General features: G+C 39.3%; 1 protein-coding gene across 1 annotated transcript in view; it reads left to right on the top strand.

Annotated features, from left to right (window-relative positions):
- Window positions 1-6000, top strand: part of LOC103923807 (protein inscuteable homolog) — a gene marked incomplete at its 3' end in the record, with an annotated part of 48566 nt that overhangs the window by 924 nt on the left and 41642 nt on the right. The window lies entirely within an intron of this gene.

The following is a 6000-nucleotide window of genomic DNA, read 5'->3' as shown; positions in this document are numbered from 1 at the left end:
AGCAGATACTTTGATAATGCCATTAAGGTCACAGTAAGACCATACGAGTATATTGTCTTCTGGAAGAAATATTATGTGGAGGAACAGAGTTTGGGGATCCCAGGTGCTGAGGTAACTGGTACTGTTCATTAGATTCTAGCCAAAACTTGCTTTCAAAATCAGTGAGTCCTAGAAACCCTGAATAGCCAAGCATGGAGTGGACTGGACTAGTATAAACAGCAATGAGGTGTCCTGTCTCACTTATTAGTTTAATTTTCTTCCATGGGATGGAGCCATTGAATATCACTTCAGATGCACACAGTAGTGAAGACAGGTTAATGACTTTGCTATGGAAATGCTCAGGCTAACCCAATGGTCAGATAAGGCACCAAACATCCTGGTTAATTGCTTGGTCATAACTAATGGGTTCCAGAACCTGAATCCTGGATCAAACAGTCAAAGAAGATGTTAAAACCAACTGCTATGCTGAGAACTTAGGTTGCAAAATGGGCCAGTGAAGCCTCTTATTGTAGTAGAAAACTAGCTGCAAACAGAACTAAAGGCAGTAGGTCCTATGGATGGCAAGGGCTGATCCAGGTTGATGGTGGCAAGTTTTGTTTGCAGATACATAAATGGGGAAATTAGCTGCAGACTCTCTATGCTGGCAACTGGAAATGTGGAGTAGAAATAATGTATGCAACACAGAACTAAAAAGCACTGAATTTTGTAGGCTGCAGATTTCTGGAAGAGGAAACTGCCTGCAGGTCAGTTCTGCGTTCAGGGAAGCTGAACTCTGCCATGCTATGTGAACAAAACCATGCCACCTTACATCGACTCTGCACTACAATGTATCTTAGCACAAGAAGGAATCTGAAAAAGTCCCATACAGCAAGCACTATGCTCTGGCAAACTGCTTGACTCAGCAGGGCAATTCTATATAGTGAAACTTAAAAATAAATAAATACTCCTCCCCACCCCCAAGTAAATATAAAGCTCCTATTTTCCATGTTTATTTTGAAGGAGAATCCTTTTTCCTTTTGATGAGGGTTGTTTAAGAGAAAGCCCATACAACAAGATGGGCAGACTGAAGTTGTCAGTGGTCAGACAGGTGAAGACATAGGGAAGGACAGAACTGAAAATAATGAAATGTGTTTTTACCCTAAGAATTTGGCAGAAAGAACACAGTATGGACTAGATCAATTAAGTCCAGGAATTGTACAAAACATTTTTCTCTGGGTTAGAGAAAGAAGTGATATGGATCCTATAGGGAATTTAAAAGGATTAAGTCAGGTTTCAAAATAACTAACAAGATTCAAGGATTATTTATTCTTTATTGTTCCTGTAACCAAGCCTAAGTTGTATGCCTGTCTCAAGATTCCAGTTCATGCTCCTGTTTTTCATGAGAGGGAGTTGAATTAACTTAAAGGCATGCACTGTTGTGTCCTGTCACAGGGAAAAGGTAACACAAATCCAACTGAGGTTAGTCCTGTGTAGCACAACAACCATGCCTTGCTTCATGTTTAGGTCAGAATCCTTCAGAAGTAAGAGCAGACACATCCCCAAGCAATAATATCTGTCTCCATAGGAAAAGTGTACCATACACATACAAACTGATTCCAAGTGTTTCCACAGCAGCCATTGAAGTCAACAGTTATCTTGGAATGTAGAACTGGGGCCTTAAACCAAGTCCCTGTGCTGCATGAATTGTTGTTTACACTCTTCTCTCTCCTCAGATTTTGTGGGAAATCACAACTTGTATTGTAAAGTCTCTAGAGTATTGAGTCACCATGCTAGTGATTTTCTAGCATACTGTCAGGCCTACTTTCTCTAATTGACATCTAGACTGCTATGGATACAGTATTTAAAACTATACAGTATCCTGAGGAAAAAAACAAATTATTGTTACAGAAACTTTATTTTCTGTTTCAGTGAGTTGGGAACTTACAATTAGTGATAGTTTGTGTCTTAGGAAAGAAAACAGTTGGAAATAGATCGCTTTTTAAAAGAATTGATCTAGTTACTCTCAAAAAAACTGCCAGTAGTGCTACGTAAAGCACTTTACAGGACCGTAAAAAGTAATCTGCTGCCATCAGTGATGTCCAGTTCGCTATAGCATGTGAAGTGTGTATATATTCCTTAGAGATGCATATAACCCCGTTCTGCAGTAGAATTATTTTAGTATAGCTTTTGAAAAACGTCGTGACCCTTTCCTCACATCTTTCAATTGATATTGTTTTTCCATATTTCTGGTGAGTTTTTCCAGATGGGAAAGCCAATGTAAAAGAAACTGCCTTTCTCTTCTGTCCCTCCCCCCGCCTCTTGTGTAATGAAAGTTCATTGGCCTTTTTGTTTTCTTTAAGTTAAAATTATAATTTACCCAGTTTTTTTTCACTATAGTCACGGTTTCTTGTACTTTCCATATTGCATAGTAAACTAAACAACACTTGGAGTGCTGAATCTGAAGTCATTCAGCTAAAGAAAGAGTACTCATAACAAAAAGTGAAATAGGACACTGTTTTTGCTTCTCAGATTATATGTTCAGTTCAGTGTTGCAATTGTGAGAAATAGGGTATGATTAGACATATTTTTAAAAAAGGAATAAAGGAAGGTCTTCTATGGAAATCAGGTAAAAAAACACCATCGCTACCACCACCAAAAAAGACCCCAAACAGAACCAAAATCAAACAAACAAACAAAACCAAAAAAACCTCAAACTGAAAAAACCCCTTCACCTTGCTGAAAGATGTTGAAATTTGGGCTATATATCTTGGAGGTACTCTTGAAAATGAAGTGGCAGTGGGGGCAGAGAGAGTTTGTCTTCCTGATCTTCAGAAATGCAATACTGCTGGACTGTTTAATACATTTTTCTAAACATTCTTACAGCTTCAAAAATGAGTGATGATACTGGAGGTTATAATTTCAACCCACATACAAACAACAGGAAATGCTGAATATTAAAAGGGTTTTTTTTGTTTATAAAAGGTGAATACTTTGAGTATGAGGACCAGGAAGGTAAAACTAATAGGTGTCTATATTTAGTTTCTTTTTTCTGATTTTAATAGTATTATTATGTTGTTTTCTGGTGGAAGTTTACATCATTATTGGAATATAGATGAGAATTTTTATCACTGCTTCAGATGAAGGAGATGAGGCAGAGAAAGTAGACAAGCCTTTCAAATCTAGGTACTTGTGGTTAAGTCCTTTCTAGCATTTCATGTCTCAAAATCAGTTCCTTCATCTGACACCCCGAAGCTGGAATTGTTTGCCATGAGGGACTTCTGTGGCAGAGCCAAAAATAGAATCCAGGTTTCCTGTCTCCCAGTTCTTAACCAAAAGACAGTCCTTCCTCCTTTTGTTACTTTCTTCCTTTTTTTGTTGAACTAAAGATCTGAGTCCTATGAAAGAACAATATGAATGAGGTCATGCCATGCTTATCTATAGCCTTGCATTGCTCTTTAAGATGTACTATGTATCTGCAGGTGTTCTGGTAACTTCTCTAGAGGATCTGTTTAGGTGTTCTGTTATATAAATTAAGATTAACGTGCCGTTTGTTATTAAGAATATCAGTGTTAGAGTATCTATCAGCTCTTAAGAAAACTGAACTTTTTCCAGTATGCCTTTTGGGTTTTTTTTTAGCCTACTTTTTGTTTGTCTTAGGTTTTTTATTTCTTGTAGTGCTATTTTTGTGTTTCTGCATGGTAGGTAATGTGGTAGCTGGAGATCTGTTCACTGTGCATGCATGGTCTCTCTGGTGAAAGGAACTGTACAAGCTCTAGTGACTACATCTGATCTGTAGACTATGTAAGAAATGATGGCAATTACTGAAGGAAGGAAATTCATAAAAGAACTTAAGAAAAAAATCCTGTTACAGGCACAACTTGACAATGGAAGCAAGAACATGGTTAATGTAAGAAAACTGTGCCTTTTAAGTCCAGGCAGAATTGTAATCATCTTGCCCCAAACTCAAGTTTACTGAAATAAATGGAGTAGTTAAAAAAACAAAGAAAACCCAGGAGTTGGTATTTGCCAGTGTCATACACAAAAATTGGTGTGTTCTTTAAGTTCAGATTTGAAACCTTTTCCTAAGTAATAATTTGTGCTGAGGAATGTGCTTCTCTAATGTGCAGCAAGGGCAGGGCTTTAGAAGGGTCTGTGTGAGAAGCCTGCATATAGCTGAGATGGCAACATAGCAACAGACCTATTGCAAGGCCCACACCATGATGGCCCTTGAATTAACAGTAGCTTAAGGTACAGAGAGCTGAAGTGGAGGAGACACCAAATCTCATAGTATAAAAATTTGAGGTCAGGTTTGGTTATTGAGAAAAAATACTGTTCTGTGTCTGTGTTTCTTTGTCTGACTATGTAAAAAGGCAGATGAAATTGATATTTGGAAACTTATACTGTGTTTGTCCCCTTAGATCTAGAGGTATTGGGGATGACTTGGGGGGGTTAAAGAGTGAGGTCTTGCAGTGAAAGAAGAGAAGAATTTGTTATTAGATTCAAAATCCAAGGACAATACTGAAGGATTTAAGCAATCCACAGCGAGAGAGAACCCTTTTGGGGTTTTTCATTTTCTCAGCAGATGATATGAACTGGAATACCATCTCATTGCAGACTGCAGGGAATTCTGGATGAATTGTCATCCACAGGGACCTTGACAGGCTAGAGAGGTGGGCCTGTGCGAACCTCATGAAGTTCAACAAGGCCAAGTGCGAGGTCGTGCACCTGGGTTGGGGCAATTTCAAACATGGATACAGGTTGGGCGATGAATGGATTGAGAGCAGCCCTGCGGAGGACTTGGGGGTAGTGGTGGATGAAAAATTGAATATGAGCCAGCAATGTGCACTAGCAGCCCATAAAACCAACCATATCCTGGGCTGCATCAAAAGAAGCATGACCAGCAGGTTGAGGGAGGTGATTCTCCCTCCTCTATTCCATTCTCATGAGACCCCATCTGGAGTACTGCATCCAGCTCTGGGGCCTCCAGCATAAGAAAGACATGGACCTGTTGGAGCGCGTTCAGAGGAGGGCCATGAAGATGATCAGGGGGGTGGAGCACCTCCCCTATGAGGACAGGCTGAGGGAGTTGGGGTTTTTTAGCCTAGAGGAGAGAAGTCTCTGGGGAGACTTTATAGTGGCCTTTCACTACTTAAAGGGGGCCTACAGGAAAGATGGGGAGGGACTCTTTATCAGAGAGTCTAGTGATAGGATGAGGGGTAATGGTTTTAAACTGAAAGAGGGTAGATTAAGATTAGGTATTAGGAAGAAATTCTTTACTGCAAGGGTGGTGAGACACTGGAACAGGTTGCCCAGAGAAGTTGTGGATGGCCTCTCCCTGGGAGTGTTCAAGGCCATGTTGGATGGGGCTTTGAGCAACCTGATCTAGTGGAAGGTGACCCTTCCCATGGCAGCGGGGTTGGACTAGAAGATCTTTAAGGTCTCTTCCAACCCAAACCACCCTATGAATTGTTCAAAATAACTTCCAGGTTTTCAGTAAGCAAACAGAAAACAAACACTTCTAAGGCTACTTCCAGAGCTTTAGGACCAATGCCATCCATCCATGAAGTGCTGGGCACCATGTTGTCTTTCACAACTCTGCTAAGTACTTTGCTGCTTGCCCAGTGGGGAAAGAGGTATTGATTGAAATGTTGCTAAAACCTTTATGAAACTGGAAGAAAAGAATAATTGTTTGTATTTGGGATTAATTGATATTTTGACAGATAATATTTGCCAAAAGTTGAAAGTTGAGACTCAAAATAGAAGCAAGAGAAATTCAGAATTTTTATACTACAGAAACTGCATTGATTCTACTTATTTCTCTGCCAAATCAGGATGACAAACATGCAGAACTTTATGGAACATATGGACATGAAATGAAAACTATGGAAGTCTGTAATGGATTTTTTTTTATAATGGAAATTGCATTTCTCATCCAAAAAAACCCCAACACTTGACAAAATATTCCTAGTAAGGAAGATGTGTAAAAAAATCTTTGTAAAGTAAGACACATTTCTACCTGTT

This window comes from Pygoscelis adeliae, unplaced genomic scaffold, assembly GCF_000699105.1.
Source record: "Pygoscelis adeliae isolate BGI_AS28 unplaced genomic scaffold, ASM69910v1 Scaffold839, whole genome shotgun sequence".
NCBI lineage: Eukaryota > Metazoa > Chordata > Aves > Sphenisciformes > Spheniscidae > Pygoscelis > Pygoscelis adeliae.
Note: the sequence above shows the minus strand (reverse complement) of the source record. Positions and strands in the feature narration are given on the sequence as shown.